This window comes from Orcinus orca, chromosome 17 (assembly GCF_937001465.1).
Source record: "Orcinus orca chromosome 17, mOrcOrc1.1, whole genome shotgun sequence".
Lineage (NCBI taxonomy): Eukaryota > Metazoa > Chordata > Mammalia > Artiodactyla > Delphinidae > Orcinus > Orcinus orca.
This window is the reverse complement of record NC_064575.1, coordinates 79,799,145-79,814,433: the sequence shown is the minus strand read 5'-3', so window position 1 is coordinate 79,814,433 and position 15,289 is coordinate 79,799,145. Positions and strand designations below refer to the sequence as shown.

The window sequence follows — 15,289 nt, the reverse complement described above, 5'->3', positions numbered from 1 at the left end:
GACTGGTCATCTTGCTGAGGTCAAGTTCTAAGTTAAATGAGGATGGGGGAGAATGAGTGGGGCAGAGTTGTAGCCAGGATCGTGGCCACCCAGCTGCAAACACCCTACTTTCCAGCCTCTATGGCAGCAAGAAAGGCTGTATATCAATTTCTGGCCAATAGGGTGTGAGCAGAGGTGCCATGAGCACTGTAGGCTGAGCCCCTAAAAGGAAGGGGCACGCCCTGCCCCCCTCTTTCCTCCTCCAGGTAATAGTGGAGCAGCTGTTTTAGACACAGAGATGAACACCAGCTCTTGAGGACAGTAGATTGCCTGGGAACACTTAGCTCTGCACTGTTATATAAGAGAGGAAGGAACTTCTATAATTTTGCAATAAGGAAGGTGAGAAGATAAAAACAACTGCCCCTCTGAAATGTCTCTGCCCCCTTTCTGAAAAGTATCCTGATATATTTAGAAATGTGTGTGTGTGTGTGTGTGTGTGTGTGTACTCCTGCTTATTTTACAAGATTGTTGTAATTGTTGTAAGGATAAAATCCAATGAAAGAACATATGATGGGCTTCCCTGGTGGCGCAGTGGCTGAGAGTCCGCCTGCCGATGCAGGGGACATGGGTTCGTGCCCCGGTCCAGGAAGATCCCACATGCCGCGGAGTGGCTGGGCCCGTGAGCCATGGCCGCTGAGCCTGCGCGTCCGGAGCCTGTGCTCCGCAACGGGAGAGGCCACAACAGTGAGAGGCCCGCGTACCAAAAAAAAAAAAACTCCTTCTTCCCAATTACCCTATTTTCATAGACCCTCACAGTTCATTCTTTGTCACCATAGCAACCCACATCTTAGGAAAAGAAGAGTGAATAGAAGAGGGAGTATCATCAGGGTGGGTATGGGAGCCTGAAAACACAGCCTCATGGGAGACATGGGCCCTCTGCAGACCTTGTTGACAATCTCATGAGTGTTGGTCCCCTTGTGACATCAGAACCTTCTCAGGAGCCCCACAGTGCTCTTGACCCCTGGGCACCAAGCACATCAGTCAGACCCATACACATCCTTCTGTAAAATCTTGGCGCTATACATGGGATAAGTACCCAAATCATGTAACATCTACAGCTCAAACAGGGGAAAATTGGAAACTCATGTTCTAAGGGAGTAGTCAGTGTATAGTTGGGTATCTCAAGTTCCACACTGCCCTGGGGGGTGAGGGCTATCATCGTAGGGAAGATCAAGTGCAAACTGCTAAAATTGCTCCCCACTCCACACACACCAGCCAAGACAGTAAACAACAGGCAATAACAATCCCTGATTGGTGGGGTGGGGGAGCAAAGCACTCTTCCTAAGGATCTAAGGATTCGGGTAGTATGCGTGTTCCCCGTCATATTTCTATTCAGTTCACTCGGTGGCTACTGCAGAAACCAGACAGACTACCGAGGACAAGTCTCAGCTCTCACAGACTCACCAAGTGGAAACCGGATGGCAGCCCACGTCCCAGTCACAGTACTTAACTAGAGCAGATTGAAACAGCCTCAGGGCACGGTATACTGACATTGATTTGGCAAATGTGTCTGTTGCATCCAGGAAGAAAAGAGGATCAGAAACGGTTTGCATACACGAGGAACGGGCAACAGTATACACTTCAACCCTCCTGTCCGCTTTCATAATACTGTCAAAAAAGATCAGAATGAGCCAGACATGCCACAGAACTTCACTTTGACGTATTATCTCGATGACGTTGTGCCGACAGGGCCAGATGAGCAAGGGGCAGCTGGCACACCGGAGACCTCGGTACGACGCATGTGCTTCAGAGGGTGACAGAGAAACCTTATGGAGATTCAGGTTCTGCCACATGCAGAGACTGTCCAGGGATTCAGTGGTCCTGGATCTCTGGGGATCCAGGGGCCAGGGGCATGCCTGGACACCACCTTCAAAGTAAAGGGGAAATTATTTCATCTTGCATCTCCCTCCCCAAACAGGGATCTCAGCATCTGGCGGGCCTCTCCAGGTTCTTGTTGGAGCACTTCGCACATGTAGGATAATACTTTGACACATAGATGGAGTGACATGAGAGGCTGCCAGCTCTGAGTGGGGACCAGAGTGCAGAGGGCTCTGTGGCAGGTTCAGGCTGCAGTACAAAGAACTGCCGGATGAACCAGGTCACTCAACCGACCTGCTGCTGCTAGAGGTGTCAGTGGTGGGAAGAGATACCCTCTGGAGTGTGTGGCATCATGCTCCAGGGGTAGATCCCAGCAGGACAATGGATTTTAGCCAAAGGCCATGCCACCTACAGTAGAGTCTCATGTCTGTTGAAAACAACTCCTGTGTGTTACTGGTCTCTGGTCGAGACGGAATGATGGCCGGGAGACACCATGTGACCACCTGGCTAGAACCACCCATCATGAGCTGGGTCAAAACCAATAAGTCATAAGGCTGGACAAGATAAGCAGGAATCTCTCATGGAAAAGAAGTGGTGGATCATCCAGACCCAGCAGGTGCAGCATCAGCGGGCTGCACGAGCAGGCAGCTCACACCACCATGGCCTGCGCCTCACACCACATGCCTGTGCCTATGCCAGTATGGGGGATGCTGTATGACCAGCTGAGTGCCACCACCAGGTACCACCAGGACAAATAGCTTCCATTTCCCATTGACAGCAAGCCCATGAGAGCAGCATTCGATTTCTCCCACAGGTGAGAGAGCCTGTGTCTCCCAGAAGCCAATCACCTTGCCCTCCAGGTGAGTTTCCAAGGTAGGAGGTGAAGCACACGCCATCTTTCTGCTTTACTGATTCGCTGTCTGAAGCCAACATCCTACAAGATGCGCGTGACCTCAAAAGGGAAAAGAAGTAAAACTTGAAGCTTGAAGAGAACAAGTCCAGCCCTAGGACAGCTGGGCTGGGGCCCTCTAAGGGTGATATTCCAGAAGGAGCCAGGACAGCTGAGGTTTCCAAGCTGCTCATTTGCCTGTTTCCTCTCAGACCCTTTCCTTCTGCTCTGGGCTTCCCAGCCTCCTGCACCAGCTCCTCTGGACATGTTCAGACAATGGGAAGGGAGAGGAAATAAAACCATGCTGGCTGAGGAATGATCACAAGAACTTAAAAGTGAAGTAAGTCAGAAAAAGAAAGACAAATACCATATGATATCACTTATATGTGGAATCTAAAATATGACAAAAATGAACCTGTCTACAAAGCAGAAACAGACTCACAGACATAGAGAACAGACAGGTGGCTGCCAGGGGGAGGGATGGAGTGGGAGGCGGAGGTTAGCAGATGTTAGCTATTATATACAGAACGGTTAAACAGGTACTCTATAGCACAGGAAACTATATTCAGTATCTTATGATAAACCATAATGGAAAAGAATGCTTTAAAAAAGAATGTATAGGGACTTCCCTGGCAGTCCAGTGGCAGTTCCCTGGCAGTCCAGTGCTTTAAAAAAGAATGTATAGGGACTTCCCTGGCAGTCCAGTCCATTGCTTCGATCTAATTCCAAAGGCCAAGCCAGGCCTGGTGCTTCTCTCAAGTCAGAGGCTAAGTTACCGTCTCCCCCGGACTCTCCCCCAGCCCCGTGGAGTTGTCTCTCTCCTGAGCAACAGAAGACTTTCCAGAGAGACCAGAGGGCATTTCACTACTGCCTGCCTAACGAGCCTTTTAGATAAATATATTTTTCCTAATCTCCATGCACCACCATGAGATTTTAATACCAAAGATGTACTCTGTAGTTGCTTATATACTGTATGAGTATCTGTGCTTTAGCCACAAAAAAAGGTAAGATTTTCCCCGTTTCCTGTTGAGATTCCATGGATTAGATCTTAATCCCACTTTTCTATGTAACGCAGATTGTTCCAGGTGACATTCTTCATCAGAACAGGCTTATTTAATAAAATGGGGAAGCTCTTGCTGACCAGGCTAACATTTCCCAGGAACCAACTAGGTCATACATGCAGACGGAAGCCACTGCCCTTCCACACCAAGCAATTCTCCAGTTCTCTGGGGAACACTGACTGGGTGTCCTACAAGTTAACTCAACACTGACCCTAACTGCTTGGAGTGAGTGCAGACCCTACAGGTTAAGGATTTATTCCCACAAGACTGTCACCCACTTCAGATGCCAGACACAGGTTATCTGTCATTTCTGTCCAACTTGGCTACAAATCAGAGGTTCCCACAAACCGCCCCCCTCCCAATGCCCGGGTCTGATAATTTGCTGTAACTGCTTACAGAACTTAGGGAAACACGTATGTTTGCAGGTTTATTATAAAGGATATATTAAAAGATACAGATGAACAGCCAGGTGAAGAGGTACATAGTGTGAGGTCTGGAAGGTCCAGAGCACAGAAGCTTCTGTTCTCATGGAGCTGAGATGTACCACTCTCCCAGCAGACAGATGTGTTCACCAATCCAGAAGCTCCCCGAATCCCCTAGTTTAGGGATTTTTATGGACGTTTCATCGCATAGGCGTAATCAATTATGAACTCAATCTCCAGCCCCTCTCCCCTTCCCAGAGGATGGGGGACGGTGCTCAGAGTTCCAAGCTACCAGTCATGGCTTCATCTTTCTGGTGACCAGCCCCCATCCTGAAGCTGTCTGGGAACCCACCCAGAGTCACCCCATTAGAACAAAAACCCTCTTATCACTCAGGAAATCCCAAGGGATTCAGAGCTCTGTGTCAGGAATCAGAGACAGAGACCAAATATATATTCCTTAAATGGCACAAGTAACCTCCCTTTGAAAGACCTAGAAATGATTTCTGCTTACCCAGCTTCTTGATCCTGACTAATTCAAAGGGCCCCAGGTTTCTACGCCCTCTACCCCATGCCTAACCCATCTCTCTGTTTCTCTATGTCTCTGTCTCTCCCTCACGCGTACACACACAAATACACACACACAGACACACACACACACTTTTCTAAAAAACTGAGTTAAGCAGCCCTGGTTTTACATTTTTGCCACCAACAGAACCAAGACTAATTCAGTGCATGAATTATGTTCTGTAAACCATGAAGCAATTTGCAAATATGCCCCGAACATGGGAGGTGCTCAGTGAATGGCTGAAGAGTGCTGAATTGTGCTCATTAGCCCCGGCTGACATGTCTATACGCAGGTAGATGGCAGGACTCAAGTATTCATGTGTATTTCATCCTCACCATCACAGGTACTTTGTCTTCCCCATTACAGCCTGATTTCCTTGCCTCAAGCTTGCATTTTTGCCTGTGGCAGAACCCGAAGAAATTCTGGACAGAAAATTCACTGGGCCTCCTGGCTTTGAGGGGAGTCGTGAAGGCTCTTTGCAGAAAGAGGGTGTCTGGAGACGAATGTTCAGGATTTAACAGTAGAAAATCTTTGGACCTGGTCCAAAAAGGGATGAGAGATCCCCAGGAGACTAAAGAAGGAGGGAGAAGTCTTGGGAAGAATCTTGGGCTCTGCTCCCCCAGAGCTCCCCAGAGAAAGTTGCTACAGAAGGTCAAGGGCAGTGGATCATGCTGCGTCCAGTACTGTCTCCAAATCCAAATCCAGAAGTATCTTATGCAAAGTGAGGGGAAGAGGCTGGACCAAGAAAATCTCCTCTTTAGAGTTTCAAATGCTTCCCTTTGTTACAAAGGGTCTCAGAAGCCTAGAGCTGGAGAGGTGGCCTGGAGGCACAGACTTGAATGGCCCCATTTCATACGCGAGAAGACTGAGGCTCAGATATAAGAAGCCAACTCAATGTCATTGCCAAGGGCTGGCAAAGCTGCGCCTTTGGCTGTGCTCCTTGACACGGGATCCGTGCTATTAAGTGTCTGAAATTCATCATAAAGGAATCTGTTTAGAATAAACCAAACTTTTCTTTCAAAACCTGGTGTTAGTCATTGTGCCTTTAGAGAAAATTATTTTGGTCAAATTACATTTCTTTCAGTTATACTGTGAGATGGAAGTTATTTGAGGAGAAAGAGGTACTGTGAATAAAGGCCAGCTTGGGTTGGACCGGGGACGGGTGGGAAAGACCGAAGAGAATACAGAATTCTGAAACAGTGTGAAGGGAGCTAGAATGGGAAAAAAGAAAAAAGAAAAAAAAAAAGCAAAGCAAAACCAGGATTCCCACCCTCTGGGCCCTCATCCCAGCTTGACCACTGAGCAGCTATGCCTTTCTGGAAAGTCTTCCTCCTTTCCGGGGTCAGCTTCCCACAATGGGCAGTGGAGTTAGGAGATGCCCTGTCTGCCTGCTTGCCTGGGGTTTTATGACATCAAGTGGGTCATGAGAAGCCCCAGGTATTCGCAGGGCTGGTCCTCTAGGGGTGAAAGGCAGAACAGACGTGCTGCAGGCTCAAGCAAGCTATTCTCCCGGTGTCTCTCGCACCTGCTTCAAGCCCAGCTCTGCAGGGAGCCAGCATCACGCTAAGCCAGAGCCTTGTAGGGTAAGAACGTGAGAATCGAGCAGCCAGCCCCGCTGACATTTTCTGCTCCTTCCCACCGACCGGCCGCAGTACGCAGGCATCCTTAGCCACCCAGGGACCCTCTGATACAGGATTTAGCCCTCTGCCGTATCCTCAGGAGGCAGAAGGGATGCTTGCACAAAACACAGCTCATGATGGAAGGGAAATCCACTTGCAGTAGAACATGCTCCAGCTCAGTCTTGACCTTAATAGGGAAACTGAAAGAGCTTGGGAACCAGAAAGGTTTTGCACCCAAGGATGTCTCTTAGATGAAGAGAAGCAATAGCATTGATGGAGCTCTTACTATGGGTCAAACCACATTGCTGCTCCTCGAGGTATTTTGTTTCATTTACGCCTCCTAACAAACTTACACAGAGGTAGCATCATTCATAATTTATGGATGAGGGAATCAACACAAAGCACACTAATAGAGGAAGTGAAGCAAGCCATCGATGAAAAGCAAAGCTGGGACTAGCACCTAGGACAGCCTGACTCACAAATGCACGTGCACACATTACAGCAAACAATTTATTATGTGTGCGTTATGCGGTGGGACGTGTATTCAGTGCTTGGCATGCATTGTCTCATTTTTCTCTTAAAACACCTCCATCAGACATATTATTATTCCTACTTTATGAGAAAACCAAAGCTCAGAGACATGAGATAACTCAACCGATGTCACACAGCCAGGTCTTATTGATGCCAGGTTCCAAGGTTTAAATGTCATGATATACTGTCCTCCTGGGAAGACCCCAGCTTGCCTTTCATGGGAGAAGTAGAGAGAAAGTGTGAGTTCAGGAAGCCATCATCCTCAAGTTCAATATGGTTGTCTTTCTTAGGGAAGAGCAGCGCAGATACTAACCCCAAACCGTGTGCTTCCCACACTGCCTTCACTCCAGGAGGGGCTGTGAGTTGTACAGATATCCTCACATGGCAGGTGATGGAGATCCAAGGTCTCATCTTCCCACTTCCTGCACAAAGCAAGTCATTTTGGGGAGAAAACTTCCAAAATCTGTCCAAAGTCACTTTTCCTTTTATTATCTGCTCAACGTATTGTTGGTGTTTTCCTATCAATAATTTACAGCTTCTTCTTAAATATCCAAGATAATAAAAAAGTTCTAAAAACTTGCTAGGAGACTCAATGCTCTCAATGACACACCTTTTTGACTCTGCCCCTTTTTTTTTTTGGTATTTAGTACTCATTAGGCACAGACTGTAGGTTGCAGATTTCCAGACACTAGCTGTGATCTCTTTGAAACACCTAGCTCTAGAAAATGGACCTCAGCTCTGTTCACTAGAAGCTTCTGCAATGATGGACATGTTCTCTATCTGTGTTGTTCAATACCATAGCCCCAGCCCTCTGAGACTAATATGCACTTGAAATCTGGCTACCGCAACCAAGGAACAGAATTTTAAACTAAATTTACATAGCCCCGTGTGACTAATGGCCACAGGATTGGACAACACAGACCTAGATAATTACTAAGAAAATATCAGCCTGGTGCCTCACTTATACACTTATTTTTATTGTAAATATGGAAGGATTTCAGTTTGTTTATCCAATGGGTTTAATTCTTGGCCCCAGTATTTTGCACTCTGGGAATTCACAGTTATGTAAACACTCTTTGCACGAAATTAAGTTCAAGAAAGAGGCCGTGTACTGGTTTATTAGTATTGCACTCTAAAAACTCCAAGTCATAATTAAAAGATTAAACACTCACAGACGCAGTCTCGCAAGCATTCACTGCCTACCTGCTACTCAACAGCGTCAAGGTTGAAGGGCAGAAATGCAATGATCACATCACCTACGTGAGTTACACCTGCAGAAATGCACCTGTCCGGCGTGAATGGCGCTGGAGTGGGTTCTGCATATGACGGAGGTGCCGGCTCCTTACCAGTAAGTTTTCTCTGTTTAATAGTTCGCTCCCCTTTCCTCACTTATAACTGTGCCTTTTCTGTGGAGTCCTTACCTTGTACAAGAAGCTTGTGTAATAGGGAAATGACCTCCCATGAAGCATCGGCATCACGACATCTCTCTCCAGAGCTGCATCCTTTCTAACTCCTGAAAGGGAAATGCAATGGCCACGCCAACATTTCAAATGCACAGATTCCTCAACCCAATCCAGAGATCTGGGTTAGAACAACCACAGCATGGCCTGGACAGCTGTGTTTTTTCAAAGCTCCCCAGGTGATTCTGAGCCGCAGCCAGATTTGGGAAACACTGACCCAAATCGTCCTCTGTTGACACAGGCTTTTAGCAGCAAGGTCAGCTCTGAAGTCCTGCCCCCCGCCACGGGGCGCCAGATGGGACCGATCATTATAATCACAACTGCTGACTGACATTCTCCCACGTGCCATGTCCCGTGCTAGACACTTAATATAAGCTGTCTCCACATAACCCTAGGAGGGAGGGGCTTCTATTCCCAGGAAGAGTCAGAAGCTTAGAGAAATTAACACATGTTTGTTCAACCTCTATGCAACAAATAGTATTACGTACCTGGTCTGTGCCAGGTGCTGGTCCAGGATGTGGAAGCACAGCAGTGAGTAAAAGATATATCTCTGTTCCCAGAGAGCTTACATTCTAATTGGAGGAGACAGACAATAAGCTATGTCAGATGGCAAAGGCCACGATGAAAACCCACAAAGCAGGGTGAGACAGGTAGAGAATGATGCAGGGGCTGTCTGAGGCAGAGACTTGAGAATCTGCTCCCATAAAGTCGCCTTTCGAGCAGAATCTGGAAGAAATTCAGTGTTTGCCACGAGGATCTAGAGGAAGAGCTGCCAGGTCCTGGGAAAGCACGTGAAAGAACCCTGTGGCCAGAGAGTCACGCAGAGGACAGACGGCGGAGCCCGGGTTTGATGCAGCTCTTTCCAGCTCCAAAAAGAGCTCTTTCTGTAGTCTTGTGGTCACATCTTTCTGGCTCACTGTGTGAGCAATTTTGTAGCTAAGTGACATTGGACAACTAGTTTATCCTTTTTTCTCATCTGCAAAAAATGGAGTTTGGCAAAACTGGGAAAAGTCTATTGCATAGCAAGTGGGGATTTGTACACACGTGGGATGGTTTATTCCTCCAACACTGTGAGATGAGCATTGTTATCATCTCCATTTTGCAGATGAGGAAACTGAGGCACACAGAAAGGAACTGGCTCTCCTAAAGCAACCCAGCTACTATGAGGCAGAGGCAGGATTTGAATCCAGATCTGTAGAGCCACATGTAACACAATCATTTATTCCCTTTGGAACATTCTCTGTTGCTGTCATGTACGCCCCCAGCTTGGTGTAGTCCAGGGAGAATGTACTAAGTGTCATGGACTGTGAACTGCACCCTGGTGGCTGAGCTGGGCTTAAATAACATACAAGGTCCCAACCCTTGTGAAGTGAGAAATTGGCAGAATTCACCTCTTAATGTTGGCTTTCAAAGGAAAAAGGAAAGAGAGGCTTTCACTGAGGCATACGATGGCTGACATATTAGAACATCATAGCTCCAAACTGCAGACTTATTAAAGCCATTAGAATAATTATAATTGAGAATTTACTTAAAAGCTCATAATGACTTTTTAGACAACCCTTTGCTTGAGCACCTTCTCCCATCTCTATCATCCTCCCTCCTCCTTCCCGGACACAATCCACCGAGACCCTGACGGGAGACTTTGTTCTCTCTGCATCAGTACCTGCAGAGCCCACAGTCTTATGAGCATCACGGAAAATTCATGCAGAAGAAAGGAGATGAGCCTCTCCAGGCTGCTTGTTTTGCTTTGGTCGTGTCCTGCACTTCCTTAACTTGTTTGAAGACGGGGAAGCCTGGGTTAAAAGCCCTGTTCATCTGGTGAACTCCTACTGATCTTGAATGACCCAACTGCAATGCCCCACCTAAGAGGACCCTTCTCCAGGCAGGCAATCAGTTTCCCCTCTAGGCCCCTACAGCTTCTATACATGACTTGACTAGAGTTGTTTCGTATGCAGTTTAATTTCTGTATTTACATATCAGTCTTGCTTGGGAAGCCATGTCTTACCCATGGTTTAATTCTCCCAGTGTTTACTGTAGAGCCTGACACACAGAGGAAGCTTAACAAATAAATTAATAGATGACTAAAGGAATGACTAAATGAATGAACTGGCCCATGTGTATATTGCTACTAATGACCCTCTTTAGATATGAGAGCAAACATGCTATAATATCTTAATAGGAAATGCAGATATATCAGCGATAAATCAGAGATTATATGTGGAATCTAAAAAAATGATACAAAGAAACTTATTTACAAAACAGACTCACAGACATAGAAAGCAAATTTATGGTTACCAGAGGGGATAACGAGTGGTGGAAGATAAATTAGGAGATTGGGATTAACATATACACACTATTATATATAAAATAAACAACAAGGACCTACTGTATAGCCCAGGGAGCTATACTCAATGTTTTATAATAACATATAATGGAAAAGAACCTGAAAATGAATAGATAGATAGATAGATAATGTATAACTGAATCACTTTGCTGTATACCTGAAGCTAACACAACATTGTAAATTAACTAGACTTGGATTTTAAAAAAGGTTAGAAAAAACAGGCAAAGTCTCACCCTTAGGGAGCCTCTAGTCTATCAAACAACAAAAGGTTATAATCTCAGACAGTGATATTTTCTATTAAAAATAAAACACAGGCTAGTATGATAGAGTCAAGGGCGATGAGAGGCAGCACTAGATTGATTAGGAAGGGTGTGGCAGAATTCACTAGCTGCTTATCCAACTATCCACCCTATTCATTCTTATAACCTGAGTTTATTCCCAGAAACAATATAATAAATACTATGTTCCCCAGCCTACCTTGCAGCTAAGGGTGGCTAATATGATATAAAAGTAATATTTGAAAGTTGAACTTCCTGGAAAACTTCTTAAAAGAAGAAACTGACAGATGGAGGGTGGATGCATTTTAGACTCTTCTTATTTGCTACCTGTATCTATCTGGAATACATATATGATGGATGGAGCTCCAGCAGCCTTCCTTGAACTTGAGTATAATCTTCAAAGACTGATGAAACAAAGGTTGGTAGAAGAATCCCAGTCCCTAATGACTTCACAGAATCTTTTCCAGACCTATGCTGCCTTCTCTGGCTTTATGTAAATGAAAAAACTCTTGGTGTAATAGCCAAAAGCCACTTTGGAAATGTGCATTTCCTGTCCCTACCACTCTGCACGCTGCAGAATTTGTGGTCACGGTTCCCAAAGGAAAATACTTCTTTAGGGGACACAATGGGAGTTGCACTGAGCAATGAGATATGGCTCTCCATGCCAAAGGACCAGCTAGCCAAGAAAAGCAGGGACCATCCTAGCCAGATTTTAAGATTCTGATCTTGGGGGGATGCCGTGTTGCTGCTACAACAGGTGGGAGTTAGGGGATGTGTTTGATCCATTTAGGCAAGTCTTGATACACCTTTTCTCATTTTAACTGTAAATAGACACATGCAAGAACTCCATCTGAGAAGAGCCCGGTGACTGGAGCATCAGACCTTCAGAGCTGTGGGTCTGGGTCACCCCAGCAGACAAACCATGGAGACTGACAGGTGCTGGTTGAAGGTGAAGGGAATCTAGAGTGGATAATGGATAGTGGACGAGTGATAACTGTCTTTTGCAGCCAAGGCCAGCCACAGTGTTGGGGGCTATAGCGCATCCCACTGGAATTCTACTGCTAAATTTCCCCAGGAAGAAATGTCCACTGGAACCCTGAGGAGATGCCCCTCAAGTCTCTTTGAAGAAGTTGACCTGAGTAGTACCAGAGTTTGGCTGTGGTGGGGAGCTGTGAAACGTGGCCCGACCTCCCTCAGAACTCAAGGTCTCAGTGCCCTGCTGCCGACAGACAACACTCACCATTGGTCCCTTCGGGGATTCCTGAAGGGAACGCCTCCTGCCCAGTGATAGGCTATGCCTTTTTAGAGCCCAGCACAGAGTTGCTGCTCAGCGAATGCTTGCTGAGCGAATAAATGAGCTATCTAGGATTTCCAGGGCAAGTTCCTGGTAATGAAATGGTCCCCAGCAGGTCTTCGCACCCCAGAAACATGGCCCTGAGAGAGATGAGCCTGGTTATTTCCATTCCCCTTGCAGATGAGGACTCTGCCTCTCCCAGAGGTCAAGTGTCCATCTACTGTCAGACAAGCAGGGAACTTCAGGGTCTCAATTTGAATCCAGGCTTCAAGCTCAAGAGGTTAAGCTTGGGACATTCCTTTTGTCTTCGGTACATTGAGCAGAAGTACAGGGGTAAGTCTGCGTTTCAAATTATTCTATGAGTAAATTAAGAATAAATAAATGCTGCCCCCCACCCGCTTTCTTTCTATTGTTTGCATACGTGTTTCCTCCTAAGATTAACAGGCAAAGAAAAGCGCCAGCTTCCTGAAAGGGAATGCTTCTTTAATTTGTGTGTGTAAAAAAAAAAAGGCCAAATTGTTTGTTCTATTGTGAGCCTTGTTTAACGAAACTTCCACCTTGGTAATGTCTTGGTCTCAAACACAAGATGTCAGGCAGGTCAGTCATGGGAGTTACTCATGAAGCCCACACACAAGGAAGCCTGGGGAAGAGGTTTCTTGCCTTCCACAAGCAATGTGGCCCCGAGAAGATGGTTACAGATCCTATTTTTTTTGAAAATCATATCCTATTTTCCGTTTTTTAAAATATATTTATTTATTTATTTTTGGCTGCGTTGGGTCTTCGTTGCTGCACGCGGGCTTTTCTCTAGTTGTGGTGAGCTGGGGCTACTCTTCGTTGTGGTGCGCGGGTTTCTCATTGTGGTGGCTTCTCTTGCTGTAGAGCACGGGCTCTAGGCGTGCGGGCTTCAGTAGTTGTGGCACGTGGGCTTCAGTAGTTGTGGCTCACGGGCTCTAGAGCACAGGCTCAGTAGTTGTGGCACACGGGCTTAGTTGCTCTGCGGCATGTGGGATCTTCCCGGACCAGGGCTCGAACCCGTGTTCCCTGCACTGGCAGGTGGATTCTTAACCACTACGCCACCAGAGAAGTCCCTCATATCCTATTTTCAAAGTACTGAGGGTTCCTGACTTTTTACACGACTCCAAAATGGCTTTGTCCCTTTCTCCTTGGCACTGTACCTGGCACAAATAATGACAGGTACTCCTTCGCTCTCCCAACTTTTGTGGAGTGAAAGATCCTTTCTAAAGATGAACAGTTCAACTGTGCTATAAATTTAGAGCTTTATATAAAAGTGAACTTCAGCTAAATGGAGGACTTTAATCATTCATTCGTTCGTTCATTCATTCAAGAAATTTGCTATGTATCAGGCACTGTGAAAAGCTTTAAGCATAAGATATGCATTCTGTGAATAAGTAAGTGTACGTGGATTTCTGTGCATCATATAAAATGCTAGGAGAACAATGATTACGAATCATAGGATTCAAATCATGACAGTTTTTTTTTTTTTTTTGGTGGAACTTGACAAGCTGATTACAAAATGTAAATGAAAAAGCAAAGAAACAGAAATAGCCAAGACTCTCCGGAAGAAGAGTTGGTGACATAACTCACCTTACCAGATGTCTAGACTTGCTGTAAGACATCTGGTAAGGTGAGTTATGTCACCAATTCATTCCAAGCTCAAGGAATGAAGACAGTGCGGTGTAGATACAGGGATGGACGCTGGCTGTGAATGGAGGGCACAGGGACAGAACTTCCATCTCTGAAAACCTTATAGTTCCTCAGTAGGGAAAAGGTAGGTAGATGTTCAATGAATGATATGAGATCATAAAGAAAAACGATTTAACTAGGACCCCTTTGTCACATTATACACAAAAATCAACTCCAGGAAACTTGGAGACTTTAAGGTTAAAGGTAAAACTGTAGAAGCTTTAGAAGATGACATAGAAGAAGGGCTTTACGGCCTCCAGCTGGGAAAAGATTTATTAAACAAGGCACAGCAGCCACGTACAGTAAAGGACAAAAAACTGACAAAATTGTCTACATTAACATTAAGAGCTTCAATTTATCAGAAGAAACTATAAAGAGTGTAAAGGTAAGACAGAATTAGGAAGACTTCTTTGCACACAGAAAATTGACAATGAATTACGTTTCAGAATATGCAATAAACTACAAATCAGTAAGAACCAACAACTCAGTAGAATAATGGGAAAAACAGATTCAATAGAAAAGGGAAAAGGAATGAACCATCAACATACAGAAAGACACCCAACCTCTCTAGTCATCAGGGAAACATAAAATTAAACCACAATGAGATATCCTTTCACATATGCCAAATTAGCAAAAATTAAAGTCTGACAATCCAATGATGCCGGGAAGTGGGGCAATCATTCCTCCCAACCAATGCGGGATGGGAGCGTAATCTGATGAAACCACTGCAGATAGCAATTTGGCATCATGGAAAAGAGTTGAAGATATGCACAAGTCAGCCCTAGCAATTCTGCTTTGGGGTAGATGCCCTGAGGTATCTTGCAATTGCTTCAAGGAACCTGTACAGAGTTGGCCACATCAACACAATTTTTAATAGCAAAAACCAGAAGTAACAGAAATGCCCATCACCAGCAGTAATGGATTTTTTTAAAAGTGTGCTGTATTCAGCTAAAGGAAAAGTATATAGCAGTGAAAATGAACAGATTACAGAAAAGGACAAAAGAATAGATCAATCTCTCAAATGTCATTTTGCGGGGGAAAAGCAAGTCACAGGGAATATGCAGTATGAGTCCATCTATATAAAGTTCAAAATCAGGTGCAACTACATAATACATTATTCAGGGAAACAAATGAGCAGGATAAAATTATGAAGAAAACAAATAGAAAGATAAACACAAAATTCCCAGGTGGAGTCCAGTCTGAAAGGGGAGTGAGAGAAGAAATCTGGGGAGGGACATACAGAAGATGGCAGAGGTGATGGCATC

The 15,289-nt window shown here is 45.4% G+C and overlaps 1 long non-coding RNA gene across 1 annotated transcript in view; it reads right to left on the bottom strand.

Annotated features, from left to right (window-relative positions):
- Nucleotides 1-6,938: 6,938 nt before the first annotated feature.
- The window catches only part of LOC117199646 (uncharacterized), a 50,063-nt gene continuing 41,712 nt past the window's right edge, over nucleotides 6,939-15,289 (bottom strand). Inside the window, exons 2-3 of the long non-coding RNA XR_004480923.2 lie at nucleotides 8,366-8,457; nucleotides 6,939-7,366 (exon numbers count right to left, since the gene is read on the bottom strand). This is a non-coding gene — a long non-coding RNA (uncharacterized LOC117199646). The remainder of the gene's footprint in view (nucleotides 7,367-8,365; nucleotides 8,458-15,289) is intronic.